This window comes from Schistocerca piceifrons, chromosome 2 (genome assembly GCF_021461385.2).
Source record: "Schistocerca piceifrons isolate TAMUIC-IGC-003096 chromosome 2, iqSchPice1.1, whole genome shotgun sequence".
In the NCBI taxonomy this organism is placed as follows: Eukaryota; Metazoa; Arthropoda; class Insecta; order Orthoptera; family Acrididae; genus Schistocerca; species Schistocerca piceifrons.
In genome coordinates, this window is record NC_060139.1 from 263050140 (window position 1) to 263068416 (window position 18277).

An 18277-nucleotide genomic window follows, 5' to 3' on the forward strand; every position below is an offset into this window, starting at 1 on the left:
AAACAGATGGAAAGGTTATAGGCAAAAAGAGGTGCAAAACGAGGAAGATTTTCCACCAAAGAAGTTGGCACGATGCCAACATAGACACATTATGAGAAGAGAGGCCGCAGTATGAAGCACAGGGTTTATGTAGTTATTATTATGATACCACTAGATGAGGGACGGGTAACATACAAAAAGCAAGCTGTCATGGACAATCGAGACATTTCCATAACAGTGCTAACTGAGAAAATGAACAAGACACGTCACCTCAAGGAAGCTCACAGAATGTTCAGATGAGATCTGATATTGAATGGCAATGGCTCTAGAGCAGATAAACTTCTTAAGCCTGCCACAAAGAATAAGACTGAAACGATCCAAGAAAGTAGTGTCAGATATGACACATGAAGAAGGAAAGTATTTAAAAGATAGGAATCATTTGCTACAACCATGAATATGAGGTCAATAATATATATGAGAATACTATAGAGACTGTAAGTACAAGTAAAAAGGCTGATTTTACAGAATCTGCTGAGCATAAAAGTGTGTGTGAGAACTTAAAATCTGTCTGGAGTGACATCTCACACAACAGTATTGTGCAGTAGGTGTAGTCCACAAAATGTAATTGTTGTTGTTACTGGCGAGTAAATCCTTGGGATGACGATTTGTTGAACATTTGTAGTCAGAAAATAATGATCATGAATGGAGATAGGATGAAAACTTAGAGATTTAAAAAATACATTCGAGGAGAGACAGGTAGACAGCTGCAGACAAAGTAATTCACAAAGTCAGGTTAGGAAATGAGGAAACTGTAGTCAGTGACAAGGAGGTGGAACAGGAAATGATGTTACTGGAAAGCGATGATGGGTATATTAAACATCTCGTTAAAGCCAACATTATAAAGACTAACTAATATGTATAGGATCTGAATGAGGATCCAGTGAGAGAGAGAATGGATCCAATGAGTATAGTAGTCTATGCTAGGATCACAGAGATCTTTGCAGTCCATGGACCTGTGTCAATGGTCGTATTATTTATGTTTCATTTTACATATGAGCATGCAATCTCCATCCTTTCATTATTTTGAAGTTGATTTTTCACTAATTATTTCTATAGAACCAAGGCTGAGACAACACACTAGACAGCAGATTAAGTAGCGAATACGACACAAGTAGTGAGATAGGAGAAGATGTAACTTAACAGGTATGGAGATAGTTGTTGACTAATTATAAAATCTGGTCTAAGTGCCAAAAATAATAACTTTCGTTTTATTGTCAAAATATGGGCTATGTCGCCTAACCTTCATCAGTAAAAACTGGGCTATCTAGTAATCAGTGTGTAAGTGGTTTAAAACATAGCCACCAGAATGTGCCAGGTGCGAAGTGCCGCCTGTTCTGAAACAACATCCGGGCTATGTGCTCCTGCTGTTTTTTTTAGTTTGAGGTTCAAGTTGCATTGATTAGTCCTGTCTGTTGTATTTACTATTGTGGTTTATGTGATGGATGAACCAAGAAAACGTCGGCAAAGGTGTGAAGGTAGTGTTTCCCAAATAAATAGGAAGCTAAGAGCCAAGGGAAAACCACATGAGAACAATTAGAAAGTTACTGTACCTCAAAAACACACTCCACCTGATTAGGTAAGTGTATATGATAACTTTAACGCCGTAGGACTACAGCTTTTTTTAAGAACTTCGCTTGATTATGGTTTTTCTGTGGCATTTTAAGGTACCCTATGTTTAGCTTATGCAGACCACGTTAGGTTATGTTTGACTTGGTTTCTGGATATAGCAGACCTACTAATTGTGCAGAGTAGCAAATAGGTTATTTGTGGCGGACGCAAATTATTTAATGCCTCTAATTCCCATGTTTGTATGTTATACACTCCTGGAAATGGAAAAAAGAACACATTGACACCGGTGTGTCAGACCCACCATACTTGCTCCGGACACTGCGAGAGGGCTGTACAAGCAATGATCACACGTACGGCACAGCGGACACACCAGGAACCGCGGTGTTGGCCGTCGAATGGCGCTAGCTGCGCAGCATTTGTGCACCGCCGCCGTCAGTGTCAGCCAGTTTGCCGTGGCATACGGAGCTCCATCGCAGTCTTTAACACTGGTAGCATGCCGCGACAGCGTGGACGTGAACCGTATGTGCAGTTGACGGACTTTGAGCGAGGGCGTATAGTGGGCATGCGGGAGGCCGGGTGGACGTACCGCCGAATTGCTCAACACGTGGGGCGTGAGGTCTCCACAGTACATCGATGTTGTCGCCAGTGGTCGGCGGAAGGTGCACGTGCCCATCGACCTGGGACCGGACCGCAGCGACGCACGGATGCACGCCAAGACCGTAGGATCCTACGCAGTGCCGTAGGGGACCGCACCGCCACTTCCCAGCAAATTAGGGACACTGTTGCTCCTGGGGTATCGGCGAGGACCATTCGCAACCGTCTCCATGAAGCTGGGCTACGGTCCCGCACACCGTTAGGCCGTCTTCCGCTCACGCCCCAACATCGTGGAGCCCGCCTCCAGTGGTGTCGCGACAGGCGTGAATGGAGGGACGAATGGAGACGTGTCGCCTTCAGCGATGAGAGTCGCTTCTGCCTTGGTGCCAATGATGGTCGTATCAGTGTTTGGCGCCGTGCAGGTGAGCGCCACAATCAGGACTGCATACGACCGAGGCACACAGGGCCAACACCCGGCATCATGGTGTGGGGAGCGATCTCCTACACTGGCCGTACACCACTGGTGATCGTCGAGGGGACACTGAATAGTGCACGGTACATCCAAACCGTCATCGAACCCATCGTTCTACCATTCCTAGACCGGCAAGGGAACTTGCTGTTCCAACAGGACAATGCACGTCCGCATGTATCCCGTGCCACCCAACGTGCTCTAGAAGGTGTAAGTCAACTACCCTGGCCAGCAAGATCTCCGGATCTGTCCCCCATTGAGCATGTTTGGGACTGGATGAAGCGTCGTCTCACGCGGTCTGCACGTCCAGCACGAACGCTGGTCCAACTGAGGCGCCAGGTGGAAATGGCATGGCAAGCCGTTCCACAGGACTACATCCAGCTACTCTACGATCGTCTCCATGGGAGAATAGCAGCCTGCATTGCTGCGAAAGGTGGATATACACTGTACTAGTGCCGACATTGTGCATGCTCTGTTGCCTGTGTCTATGTGCCTGTGGTTCTGTCAGTGTGATCATGTGATGTATCTGACCCCAGGAATGTGTCAATAAAGTTTCCCCTTCCTGGGACAATGAATTCACGGTGTTCTTATTTCAATTTCCAGGAGTGTAGGTTTCGTGTCAGTGCCACTATCAATGTAGAGACATTACATTGGAATGCAAATTAAACGTATTCAATCAGTTGTATGAACTAGGTGATAATGTTAAGCAAAACTCTTTTTTGAGGAAAACGTAAGTGTATGCAATGTTAGAAGAAGGCATCATGGTTCCTACGAAGAACCCAAGCAGAGTTGCATACAGGCTAGTGTTTTTTATATAATTCCTGATGACAAAACCTTTCTGGAAATACACAAAAATTACCAGGCGAAGAGTGGAAACCTTAGTAAAACCAAAAAAGAGTGCTGATATTACCTACATTGAACGTAGGGGAAATAAAAACAAAGAAAGGAAATATACAGCTGCTGATGTAAAACGCATTGCTGAACACATAAAAATTTTTTCCAAGGACGAAAGCCATTACACAAGGGCTAAAAGCACCCTTCTATTTTTAAGCGAAGAGTTAAATTACAGGAGAATATATGAGGCTTTTGTTATGCTTTATCCAAACATTAGATATTTGTACTACAAAAAGTATTGAAAGAACACATTCCCAAACTGAGGTTTCACTGCCCAAGGAAAGATACCTGTAACACATGTGGTCTGCTGAAAAGTAAAATGTTGAATGACTCAACCAATAGAGCTTTACATCGTACTTACTAGAATTTCATCATAGACGCGCTGCAAACGCTAGAGAAGAGATAAAGCGTGATCATGTATATTCTACCACTCCTGTAAGTGATACATGCACAGTATTTATAGATTTAGAAAAGGTTTCCACTTTGTCAACGTTGTCACACTGCCAGATGTATTGTTGTTGTTGTTGTGGTCTTCAGTCCTGAGACTAGTTTGATGCAGCTCTCCATGCTACTCTATCCTGTGCAAGCTTTTTCATCTCCCAGTACCTACTGCAACCTACATCCTTCTGAATCTGCTTAGTGTATTCATCTCTTGGTCTCCCTCTACGATTTTTACCCTCCACACTGTCCTCCAATACTAAATTGGCGATCCCTTGATGCCTCAACACATGTCCTACCAACCGGTCCCTTCTTCTAGTGAAGTTGTGCCACAAACTTCTCTTCTCCCCAATCCTATTCAATACTTCCTCATTCTTCTTCTTCTTCCGTGTCCGGATGCACCAATTATATCTTCCCTTCCCAGTAATTAGCAACGTAGATTGCTTTGTCATTGACTTTCAAAATATCATCTTTAGTGCATGTCAGAGACATGTCTGGGCAGATCAGTAGGTGGTCCAAGTCCTGTATTGCTCCGCATTCACACCTATCGCTATCACTGTAACCCCATTTAAATAGGTTTGATTTGCACCCAGTTACTCCAGTGCGCAGCCTGTTTAATGACCTCCAAGTTGTAAAAGGTAGTTGAAATCCTGCAGATCCCTCCTCAAGTAGTTCCATTGTGGAGTGTGGCACCATTTCTTCCCAGAGAGATAGCCGCCTTGCGACGGGCTTGGTGGCGAGCTCTTCAGTAGTTTCAATGAAACTCCTGCGGGATTTCAGGCGGACACGTTGTTTTCGGTGCATATACATCGGGTGTCGATGATCATTCTTTTGTTTTGATCTTTCGATCTCGGCGGCTACTTGTCTGCGCATAGTGGGTGGTGCTATGCCTATGATGGGGTAAATGATGTCTGTGGGAGTTGGTTTGAGGCATCCTGTGGCAATACGTACAGTTTCGTTTACGGCGACGTCAACTTGCTTAGCGTGGGCAGAGTTCCTCCAAACTGGCGCCGCATATTCCGCAGCTGAGATACTCAGCACCAGACCTGTGGTGCGCAAAACATGTGGTTGAGCTCCCCACGATGAACCTGTTAGCTTCCGCAGTATGTTGTTCCTGGCACAGACCTTTTTTTTTAGTGTTGTGACAGTGCTGCTTAAAAGTAAGTGCTCTGTCCAATGTTACTCCCAGGTATTTTGGGCTGTTTGTATGTTTCAGCTCTTCCCCTTGCCACATGACTCGGAGTTTCCGTTTGGCTTGTTTGCTCCTAAGATGGAAGGCGGATACTTGTGATTTACTGGGGTTTGGTTTGAGATTATTGCCGTCGTAATAGGTAGCAAGTTCTGTTAAGGCTCCTGTGAGATTCTCCTCCACTTGTTCAAAGGTTTTATCCTGTGTGGCCACTGCTGCATCATCAGCATATATGAACATTCGTGTCTGGTGGCTGATGGGAAGATCATTGGTATAGATGTTAAATAATATTGGAGCCAAAACACTGCCCTGTGCAAGTCCATTTTTCTGTGTCCTCCATCGGCTGTTTTTAGATTGTAAGGTTACATAGTAGCGTCTGTTCTGTAGCATACATTGCACGAACATAGAAAGGGTGTAGTCCTTAGTGACATTATACACTTTCTGGGTAAGCAACTTATGGTTAACTGTGTCATATGCAGCACTGAGATCCAGGAATGCGACCCCAGTTACTTCTCCTCTCTGATAGCCGTCTTCGATGTACTGTGTGAGATTCAGGATTTGGCCACAGCATGATTTTCCTGGTCGGAATCCAGCTTGTTCGTTAATGAGGACTTTGTCCACATAATCAGCTATGCGTTTGAGGATCATTCGCTCCAGCACTTTAAATAAATGACAAAGCAGTGAGACAGGCCGGAAATTTTTAGCTTCAGCTGGGTCTTTCCCTGGTTTTAGTAACGCAATAACCCGGGCTTTCCTCCACAGTTTAGGAAATTGCATTGTTGTAATACAGTTATTCATTAGCTCTAGGATCCATGCTTGTACTCCCGGTCCAAAATGTTTAATTTGCTCAGATCTCAGATCGTCGAGGTCAGCGGCCTTATTGTTTTTCAAATCTTTGATGGCATCTTGTAGCTCCTGAATGGAGAACGGGTGAGCTAGGAAGCTAATCTCCTCGTTCAATTTTCTTTTAATTTTGCCATTCCTGATCTTCCTTTTAGTTTTTCCGTTCATGAGTAGTTGGTGAGCTATCTGATCAGGTGTAACTTCACTGTAATTTGGTTGTGGTTCTGTTGGGTCGTTGTTGAGACTTTTGACCAGTTTCCATGCCTTCCTACTGCTGTGCTTCATGTCCGTCTCTTGTAGGAGGTTGCACCACTTTTCCTTTCTCGCTTCGGAGATACCAGACATCAGTGCTTCACCTGCCTGGATCGTTTCCTCTGAGAAGGGGTCCTTATTGTACAGTTCTTCATACTTTTTCAGAGCTTCCTTGCTGCTACCATTGAGACCAGCGATATACTGGGTGCGGCACCCTCTAGGTATGCGCCGACGAGAGATTTTCTTGACAAGGTCTATAAAAGTTTCATATGTTTGTATCTCTGGATTAATTTCCTGGATCTCCTTATCAAGCTCCTCTGTGAAAAGTTCCCAATGAGCTTTTTTGAAATTGAAGCGTCTCTTGAAGGGCATTACATCTGATTTGATTACTGCAGTAATGCAGCCAAGTTATTGCTCTGTGTTGCGATCTTGGAATTGGGTCCTCGATTTGCTTTACAGTTTGCAGGGATACCTTTTCGGAGACAAAGATGTTATCTGGATTATATCCTCGTTTCCATCTTCCGCTGTTAAATGATGCAGGCAACTTTGGGTCATGTATCAATTTCAGTTTAGTCTGGTCTGCCCAGGCCTCCAGCATTTCGCCATCGTCATTTGTCTCTTTATAACCCCATGCGAGACAGTGACAGTTAAAATCTCCTAGTACAACTTTCATGTTTTTTGAATGGAAATTTCCAGGCTCCGTAAATTTGAACCTCGCACCGGGTGGTTTGTACACGGATGTTACAGTACATGAATGTAGCTCAATGGTTAAGATTTCTATGTTTTCTTCGCAGGTCAGAGCACAGGAGCGTACGTCTAAGTTCGGTTTCACAAATATAGCACTTCCGTACCTTTCGTGTGGTCTCTCAAGAACTAATTTCATGCCCTGTATTTTTGGTCTATGGCTAGTTGGTGCTCTGTGTGTTTCTTGTAACACTAAAACATCACAGTTGTTTCGTTTGCACTTCCTCATTAGTTATGTGATCTACTCATCTAATCTTCAGCATTCTTCTGTAGCACCACATTTCAAAAGCTTCTATTCTCTTCTTGTCCAAACTATTTATCGTCCATGTTTCACTTCCATACATGGCTACACTCCATACAAATACTTTCAGAAATAACTTCCTGACACTTAAATCTAAACTCGATGTTAACAAATTTCTCTTCTTCAGAAACGCTTTCCTTGCCATTGCCAGTCTACATTTTATATCCTCTCTACTTCGACCATCATCAGTTATATTGCTCCCCAAATTTCGAAACTCCTTACGTGTCTCATTTCCTAATCTAATTCCCTCAGCATCACCCGACTTAATTCGACTACATTCCATTATCCTCGTTTTGCTTTTGTTGTTCATCTTATACCCTCCTTGCAAGACACTATCCATTCCATTCGTCTGCTCTTCCAAGTCCTTTGCTGTCTCTGACAGAATTACAATGTCATCGTTGAACCTCAAAGTTTTTGTTTCTTCTCCATGGATTTTAATACCTACTCCGAATTTCTCTTTTGTTTCCTTTACTGCTTGCTCAATATACAGATTGAATAACATCGGGGAGAGACTACAACCCTGTCTCACTCCCTTCCCAACCACTGCTTCCCTTTCATGTCCCTCGACTCTTATAACTGCCATCTGGTTTCTGTAAAAATTGTAAATAGCCTTTCGCTCTCTGTATTTTACCCCTGCCACCTTCAGAATTTGAAAGAGCGTATTCCAGTCAACATTGTCAAAAGCTTTCTCCAAGTCAACAAATGCTAGAAACGTAGGTTTGCCTTTTCTTAATCTAGATTCTAAGATAAGTCATAGGGTCAGTATTGCCTCACGTGTTCCAACATTTCTACTGAATCCAAACCTTCGCCGAGGTCGGCTTCAACTAGTTTTTCCATTCGTGTGTAAAGAATTCGCGTTAGTATTTTGCAGCCGTGACTTATTAAACTGATAGTTCGGCAATTTTCACATCTGTCAACACCTGCTTTCTTTGGGATTGGAATTATTATATTCTTCTTGAAGTCTGAGGGTATTTCGCCTGTCTCATACATCTTGCTCACCAGATGGTAGAGTTTTGTCAGGACTGGCTCTCCCAAGGTTGTCTACTCCCGGGACCTTGTTTCGACTCAGGTCTTTCAGTGCTCTGTCAAACTCTTCACGCAGTATCATATCTCCCATTTCATCTTCATCTACATCCTCTTCCATTTCCATAATATTGTCCTCAAGTACATCGCCCTTGTATAGACCCTCTATATACTCCTTCCACCTTTCTGCTTTCCCTTCTTTGCTTAGAACTGGGTTTCCATCTGAGCTCTTGATATTCATACAAGTCGTTCTCTTATCTCCAAAGGTCTCTTTAATTTTCCTGTAGGCGGTATCTATCTTACCCCTAGTGAGATAGGCCCTTACATCCTTACATTTGTCCTCTAGCCATCCCTGCTTAGCCATTTTGCACTTCCTGTCGATCTCATTTTTGAGACGTTTGTATTCCTTTTTGCCTGCTTCATTTACTGCATTTTTATATTTTCTCCTTTCATCAATTAAATTCAGCATTTCTTCTGTCACCCAAGGATTTCTAGTAGTCCTCGTCTTTTTACCAACTTGATCCTTTGCTGCCTTCACTATTTCATTCCTCAAAGTTACCCATTCTTCTTCTACTGTATTTCTTTCCCCCATTCCTGTCAATTGTTCCCTTATGCTCTCCCTGAAACTCTGTACTCTCTGGTTTTAGTCAGTTTATCCAGGTCCCATCTCCTTAAATTCCCACCTTTTTGCAGTTTCTTCATATTTAATGTACAGGTCATAACCAATAGATTGTGGTCCGAATCCACATCTACCCCTGCAAAGGTCTTACAATTTAAAACCTGGTTCCTAAATCTCTGTCTTACCATTATATAATCTATCTGAAACCTGTCAGTATCTCCAGGCTTCTTCCATGTATACAACCTTCTTTTATGATTCTTGAACCAAGTGTTAGCTATGATTAAGTTGTGCTCTGTGCAAAATTCTACCAGGCAGCTTCCTATTTCATTTCTTACCCCCAATCCATATTCACCTACTACGTTTCCTTCTCTCCCTTTTCCTACTGCCGAATTCCAGTCACCCATGACTATTAAATTTTCGTCTCCCTTCACAATCTGAATAATTTCTTTTATTTCATCATACATTTCTTCAATTTCTTCGTGATCTGCAGAGCTAGTTGGCATATAAACTTGTACTACTGTAGTAGGCGTGGGCTTCGTATCTATCTTGGCCACAATAATGCGTTCACTATGCTGTTTGTAGTAGCTTACCCGCATTCCTATTTTCCTATTCATTATTAAACCTACTCCTGCATTACGCCTATTTGATTTTATGTTTGTAACCCTGTAGTCACCTGACCAGAAGTCTTGTTCCTCCTTCCACCGAACTTCACTAATTCCCACTATATCTAACTTTAACCTATCCATTTCCATTTTTAAATTTTCTAACCTACCTTTCCGATTAAGAGATCTGACATTCCACGCTCCGATCCGTAGATTGCCAGTTTTCTTTCTCCTGATAACGACATCCTCTTGAGTAGTCCCCGCCTGGAGATCCGAATGGGGGACTATTTTACCTCTGGAATATTTTACCCAAGAGGACGCCATCATCATTTAACCATACAGTAAAGCTGCATGCCCTCAGGAAAAATTACAGCCGTAGTTTCCCCTTTCTTTCAGCTGTTCGCAGTACCAGCACAGCAAAGCCGTTTTGGTTAGTGTTACAAGGCCAGATCAGTCAATCATCCAGATTGTTGCCCCTGCAACTACTGAAGAGGCTTGCTGCCCCTCTTCAGGAACCACACGTTTGTCTGGCATCTCAACAGATACCCCTCCGTTGTGGTTGCACCTACGGTACGGCTATCTGTATCGCCGAGGCACGCAAGCCTCCCCACCAACGGCAGGGTCCATGATTCATGGGGGCGGGGGGAGGGAATGTATTATTTGCATAAAATTTCTTGCTACAATTTGGGACTGCATATGGCAGATAATAATAAAGGTTTTATGTTTCTTTGGCATGAGGACATGAGTGGAAGGGAGACAACAAAATAGCGAGCAGTGTGTTAAGGGGGATTAAAAGTAAAATTACCCAGAAAAGAAAGTTAATAGTGTGGTCTGACAATAGCTGTGGCCAAAACAAAAATCAAATGGTATTGTCCCTATGGATATTCTTGATCTGTAACGATTTCTTTGACGAAGTTCACCACAATTATGTCGTCTCGGGACACTCATACTTAACGTTTGACCGAGACTTTGTTCTAGTTGAAAAAAGAAAATGAGTAGAAAAATGTGAAGTTCCTTTGGATCTTGTGAGAGTTTTGTATAAGGCCAAGAGCAAAACTCCTTTTCTAACCACTATGATGAATAATGATGATTTTTATGAGTTCCCCAAAGTAGCTAAAAAACACCTTGTCACAAAAAAGTTAGAAATTTCAAAGGCTGTTTGGCTCAAGGTTTCCAAAACCAACCCAGGAAAAGTGTTTAAAAAAACATTCAATGAAGTTGTAACGTGGACACAAACGAATGTATTGAAAAAAGGTGTGAAGATGATTTCATAAAAGGCTTAGATCTACCCCAGCTTGAACTAACAGCCGGATTGAAAACTGAGAAAAAGCAGGGCTTCAATAAGATCATACCTTATCTCAAACAAGAAAACAAACTGTTTTATCAAAATCTGACTGAGTAAAGACAGCAGCTGTTTATAGACTGAAACATTGTAATATTTTGTTTATAAAATAGTGGTAAATTAAAACTAGACTGTAACATTGTAATATTTTGTTTATAAAATAGTGGTAAATTAAAACAAAATATAACTTTTTGAATTCTGTAAAAGGCATGTATTTTAAAATACAGTTGTAAGAACACAGTAACATGCTTGATTTTGTCTTTGTTCTTTAACTAGTTTGTCTCCTAACACAGCACTTCTGTGACCCTTACTGACTTTTCATAATAATATAGCTATTATAGAAAAACTGTAAACAGTAGTTTCCAGATTTTTGTAATAGTAAAATTATTATTACTGTCCTTCGCACACACCTTTATTTACAGATATAACTGGTAGACTTCACTCGGTTTTTATGTTACAGAGGTTGGCACATAGCCCTGTTCTTGTTTTGTTCAATCAACAATTTTGTTGTTGTTGTTAAATGTTTTAAGTAACTTTACTCTAAAAATGTTTGTAGATTAACTGTCTTCATTTGTTTAGGCTATTAAAAAATAAGGATATCAAAAAGGAATGCTTTCTGGAAGTTTTTTGCGATTTCTTCAAAACAGCAGTTGTGGCACTTACTACGGATTTTATGATCAGTCGCTATTTGGCGGCGATTAGAAATGTGCAAAAACAAGCCCTTTGGCTTATGTCTTTTCATTTATTTATCTTTAATGGCGCGACTGGAGGGAAGCTGTGTTAGTTTAAGGGGTGATTATATGAGATGATTTCATTTCCTCTTTTTAACATCCTGTAATCTAAAATGGCACTGCCTATATCGATTTGCTTTTATGGGCTGGCTTTGGAAGTAAGAAGTGCTCTGAATATGAGATAGGTAACTTGTAGTGAGGCTCGGTGAAATGATCCCAGGCGATGTAAGGACACGCATGCTTTTACAGCCACCTCACCCTTTTGAGGAGAAAGTCGCATCACTGAGCATTGTGCCGGCGCTTGAGCTGTTGTCCACTTCATAGCATGGGTCCACTGTGGATGGCCGAGATAAAAGCATTTGTTCCAGAGGACAGATTTCTGTCCGTTGGTGGAAGATGTAAGGATGTTGTTAAGAGAAATACTGTAGCAGATAAGCATCTCCCGTCTTTCCAAAAAACATGGCAAAACAGCTCTGAACTATCAGACATGCAGAAGTTTCGGCAGAGCTGGTGACTAGCCTCTTAGACACTTCTTTAAAATTTCTCAGGACCTGAAAAGCAAAGTTAGCTTTCTGGAGGCCCTCGCCATTACCTGAGGGGCTGAAACACACCTTGCAAGTGAGCCACTGGGACACTCGCCCCAAGGTGGTGTTATAGGCCCTTTGCTGTTCCTTATCTATATAAACGATTTGGGAGACAATCTGAGTAGCCGTCATCGGTTGTTCGCAGATGACGCTGTCGTTTATCGACTAATAAAGTCATCAGAAGATCAAAAAAATTGCAAAACGATTTAGAAGAAGTATCGGAATGGTGCGAAAAGTGGCAGTTGACCTTAAATAACGAAAAGTGTGAGGTTGTCCACATGAGAGCTAAAAGGAACCCCCTAAAGTTCGGTTACACGATAAATCTGTCTAATCTAAAAGCCGTAAATTCAACTAAATACCTAGGTATTACAAATACGAACAATTTAAATTGGAAGGAACGTATAGAAAATGTTGTGGGGAAGGCTAACCAAAGACTGCGTATTATTGGCAGGGCACTTAGAAAATGTAACAGACCTACTAAGGAGACTGCCTACACTACACTTGCCCGTCCTCTTTTAGAATACTGTTGCTCGGTGTGGGATCCTTACCAGCTAGGACTGACGCAGTACATCGAAAAAGTTCAAAGAAAGGCAGCACGTTTTGTATTAGCGCGAAATATGGGAGAGAGTGTCATAGAAATGATACAGGATTTGGGATGGACATCATTAAAAGAAAGGCGTTTTTCGTTGCGACAGAATGTGAAAATATTTTGTTGACACCGACTTACATGGGGAGGAACGATCACCAAGATAAAATAAGGGAAATTAGAGCTCGTACGGAAAGATATAGGTGTTCATTCTTTCTGCGCGCTATACGAGATTGGAATAATAGAACATTGTGAAGGTGGTTCGATGAACCCTCTGCCAGGCACTTAAATGTGATTTTGATTTGCAGAGTATCCATGTAGATGTTGATGTGGATGTAGATGTAGATGAACAGTCGCCTCCAACCAGTCAGTAGTTAGGGGTGTATTCCCTGGATGTCTACGTCCAACAGTCGCCAGGCCAGCCGGGTCTCAGCGGTTATGCTCTCAGTGAATTATGTCAGCCTGCCTGCATCAGCACCAACTCTGCCAGCCAGCTGGCTGGGAATGTCTGCAATGAAAGGTTCAACTACACCTGGGCCACACTGAGTGTAGCAGTGGCCGGTGTCCTATTAAAATGCTTCGCTATCATGGCATCTGTGGCTCGAAATCCATCTTGCAGCCACTGTCAGATGTGGACTCGAGCTTTTAATAAGTTAATGAAGGTATCATGCTGTCTTAAAGCAACTTCAGACTCGCCCTGAGTCACCATACTCCAACAAAGCATACCTACACATTTCACAGGACGTTATTTTAGGTGGCGGGTAAACCGTACTCACAATCTCAATGCTGAGACATATTTTTTAAGAACTACAGAACCCACAGTGTTGCCAAACTGATGTGATAACAAAATTCATTTATACATGATGCATTCTTCAGTACTGAAATACTTTCTTCATATAGAAGGTACATTCAAAATCAAGAGAGACAGAGGCTGTAAAATGAAAGCTGCTGAAAGGGTCGCAATGTCATTACCTGTGGGGCAATGTGCGGTCCCAACAAGAGCACTAAGCTCGCAAAATCGCCAATAGCGGGACACGAGAGTACAATCTCATAACGAAAGAGGGAGCACGCACACACATCAACGATCCATTACACTCATCCTACTGAAAACAGAGGAATGGAGACTTCGTAGGAAGACAAAATGAGTGTAGTGCGTTTTGGGTGGTGGCAACCCTGCAATCTTCCACTGGACGTCTTGTCGTTTTGACTCAGGTTCAAAATGAAGACGCTATGTCTTGTCTCCAGTGACCACTCATGACAGGAACTCATTTCCTTCCCCAGCTTAGCACTGCAGTTGTGGAAGAGAAGGTCCCATTTGGCATGGTTCCTGTACTGATTGAAGACTGTGAGACATGCATTGGGCGCACACTTTGTGAAATGTCATTCTGTCCTTAAGGACAGTGTGAGCACTTTAAAAATATACCTGTACAAAGACTAACTGTGAAAAGTGTCGCCGGCCGGAGTGGCCGTGCGGTTCTAGGCGCTCCAGTCTGGAGCCGAGCGACCGCTACGGTCGCAGGTTCGAATTCTGCCTCGGGCATGGATGTGTGTGATGTCCTTAGGTTAGTTAGGTTTAATTAGTTCTAAGTTCTAGGCGACTGATGACCTGATAAGTTAAGTCACATAGTGCTCAGAGCCATTTCAATCATTTTTTTGAAGTGTCCTAGGTGCCTGCAGGCAGGCTACACTGCTGCTCTTGTGCCAGGTAGCAGGCATGCGGGATCAGAGTGGTGTCAAGGGTTTGCCTGCCTGCATGCCCCTAGGATTCTTGTCACAGTTTGTCTCTTGTCACAGTTTGTAAATCAGTGTTTAAGAACGCATCAGGTACAAATGACGTTTGTTATGACATCAGTTTGCCAATACTGCAACGTACAGGCTCGACGAAAGACCTGTAACCAAAGACTGGAAAGTTGCACAGATCACACCAATATTCAAGAAAGGTTGTAGGAGTAATCCACTAAATTACAGGTCCATATCATTAACATCGATACGCAGCAGGATTTTGGAACATACGTTGTGTTCGAACATCGCGAATTGCCTCGAAGGGAACAGACCATTGACACACAGTCAACACGGATTTAAAAACCACCGTTCTTGTGAAACACAGCTAGCTGTTTACACACATGAGGTGTTCAGTGATATTGACAAGGGATTTCAAACTGATTACGTATTCTTGATTACCAAAAGGCTTTTGAAACTGTACCACACAAGCGGGTTGTAGTAAAATTGCGTGCTTATGGAATATCGTCTCAGCTATGTGACGGGATTCGTGATTTCCTGTCAGAGAAGTCACAGTCCGTAGTAGTTGACGGAAAGTCAGCGAGTAAAACAGAAGTGGTTTCTGGCGATCCCCATGTAGTGTTATAGGCCCTTTGCTGTTCGATTTTGGAGACAATCTGAGCAGCCATCTTGGGTCGTTTGCAGATGTTGCTGTCTTTTATCGTCTAGTAAACTCATCAGAAGATCAAAACAAATTGCAAAACGATTTAGAAAAGATATCTGAATGGTGCGCATATTGGCAGTTGACCCTAAATAATGAAAAGTGTGAGTTCATCCACAGGAGTGCTAAAAGGAATCCGTTAGACTTCAGTTACACGATAAACCACTGAAATATAAACGCCGTAAATTCAACTAAATACCTAGAAGTTACAATTACGAACAACAAAAGAGCATATACAAAATGTTGTGGGGAAGGCAAACCAGACTGCGTTTTACTGGCAGAACACTTAGAAAATGTAACAGATCTACTAAAGAGACTGCCTACATTACGCTTGTCCGTCCTCTTTTGGAGTACTGCAGCGTGATCTGGGATCCGACGCCGACCTACATAAGGAAACGATCATCATAATAAAATAAGGGAAATCAGAGCTCGCGCGGAAAGATATAGGTGTTCGTTCCTCCCGCGCTCTGGTCGAGATTGGAATAATAGAGAATTATTGTGAAGGTGGTTCGGTGAACACTGTGCCAGGCACTTAACTGTGATTTACAGGTAGATGGAGGCGATGCACCACGTGCTTCGACCCACGCAGTGTCGCCTGTTGCTACACACCTGGACGCCAAAGCTGCCAACTTCTCTGAATCCGACGTCTTCGACGTACGCCTCAACGCCCAACACTTCCTGCCAATGATCTGCATGTCAAAATAGTTGAGCTGAACAAAGGGTCGTCGTTCATCGAATGTGCTTCTGAACTGGACTGGAGTGCGAGAGGGAGAGACCCTTTGCTGTTTTATTCAAGCCTGTGTCAATGTCACAACCCTTCATGATCATGACCTAGGAAAGTGAGAAGCGGGAGAGCTGAAAAAGCATAAGATCTTCGGCTGCTTCAGACCGCGTTCAAGTTGCGTCGAATGGTTTTCAACGGCACCTAGTGGTTCCACACTCTACACTCGACCAGTGTTGTCACACTGCGCTCCAAAGGGATGCGATCACATTCAATGTGTTTCTGGCGCACAGTGTGCTTAGAGGCGGGTTGAATCGTCTAGGGGGTGTTAGTAGTGTCGAAGGTTGTCAAGAAAGTTATCTTTTCGCTCATTGCACTGAAGACTGTCGTTTTCGACGGCGAATGGTGTAGGAATCTACCTCCCAAAGAACGGGGTAGCTTGGTTGACGACCTACAGGCCACCACCTGTGGCCTTTTCGTGCCGATTCTGAGCGGCATTGTGTCTAAAATGTTTTCCTCGGCCACCCATAAGAAAACTACGTGATTCCAACGCTGCGCGTTGCATTTCTGGCCTCCATCGCAGAGGCGTCAAAGAAGGGGTGAAAAACGAGTAAGAAGGGGTCTGACGACCTTCCCAATCGTGTAACACGTCCACGGTGCGTTGGGCAGAATTGTGGTGAAGTATGGTGCCAGTGTGACATCATTAACTCACTTTACACCTCACAATAACTTCTGAGCTGTGGCCTCTTTTTTTCGCATGTGTCGACACCTTGTTGTTGGAGGCGTCGCAGAGCAACAGACTTTGCACCATTGCAGAGGATGGTTGTAGGCACCTTCGAGCCAAATTTCAAACTTCTACGTAGCAGTGAAAGTCAATTGCGGTGTTTCTAAGAAGTCAGGCAGCAGTAGCCAGCCGAGACAGACGCAGCGACAGGCAAGTAATCGCTTTTGTGACATTTACGAGTTCCTAACCAGGAGCGAATTTCATTATATCATCTGTGTGCTTTATCAGTTTAGTTTCTTGTGTTTCTGCGTGTAAATTTAATATCTAATAGCCACAGGTCTCGCGTTTTCGTTTGCGGCGTAAACCGATTTTGTGACTTGTTACAAGTTCCTAATCAGGGGCGAATTATTTAGTTTCACCTGAGTGTTTCGGTAGTTAAGTTTTTGAATATCTGCGTATTATTAAACACAGTTCCTGCGATTTCGTCAGGGTCTACAGTAGAGTCGTGCAACACGTGCCGATAGTCCGTTTATCTGTTTAGTTTAGTTTTCCGCGGTCTTTACTATGGACAGGGACAGCGATTGTTGTGTGCGGATGCGAGCCGAGTTGGTGACACTTCGCTTTCAGCTTCAAGCTGTGATGGCTTCGGCTACACAGCTTGAGGCTGCAGTGGATCCATCGGAGATCTAGCACGTCCGAGTCCTCCAGTCGGTCCTCACTGGTGGCCAACCCTGTTACTGCTCGCACTGGGGTTGATCCCTCACCTGTGGTCAAGTGGGAGGTCACCCCGGGGCAAAGCAGGCGACGAAAGACTTACCAGGCAGCCGCACGTAAGGCCTTCCCGGTTTGTCTGACAAACAGGTTCCAGGTGCTGTCTGTGGTTGACACTGTAGCTGAGCCAGATGCTGTCGCCTGTCCTGTTTCAGAGGAAACCACTCAGCCTGCAAGATCTGGGCAATCACAGAGGGTGGGATTATTGGAGCTCCAACGATAGGCGGGTTATGGGGCCCCTTAGGCACTTGGCTGACAAGAAGGGTAAGAAAACCAATGTCCACTCCGCGTGCATACTGGGTGGAGTCATTCCAGATGTGGAAAGGGTCCTCCCAGATGCCATGAAGAGCACAGGGTGCAGCCAACTGCAGGGGGTTCCTCACGTCGGTACCAATGATGTGTCTCTCTTTGCGTGAGAAGAGATTCTCTCTCGTTTCGAGCGGCTAACAGAAGTGTAAAGGCTGCCAGTCTTGCTTGCAAGATGAAAGCAGAGCTGAACATTTGCAGCATAGTCGACAGGACCTATTGAGGACCTCTGGTACAGAGCCGAGTGGAGGGTCTGAATCAGAGGCTCAGACGGTTCTGCGACCGTGTAGGCTGCAGATTTCTCGACTTGCGTCAAAGGGTGGTTGGGTTTCGGGTTCCTCTGAATAGGTCAGGTGTCCACTATACGCAGGAGGCGGCTACACGGGTAGCAGGGGCTGTGTGGCGTGGACTGGGCGGTTTTTTAGGTTAGAGGGTCTTGGGGAAACACAGGAAGGGCTTCAGTCACAAAGGGTGCAGGCTGAACACAGGAAGAACG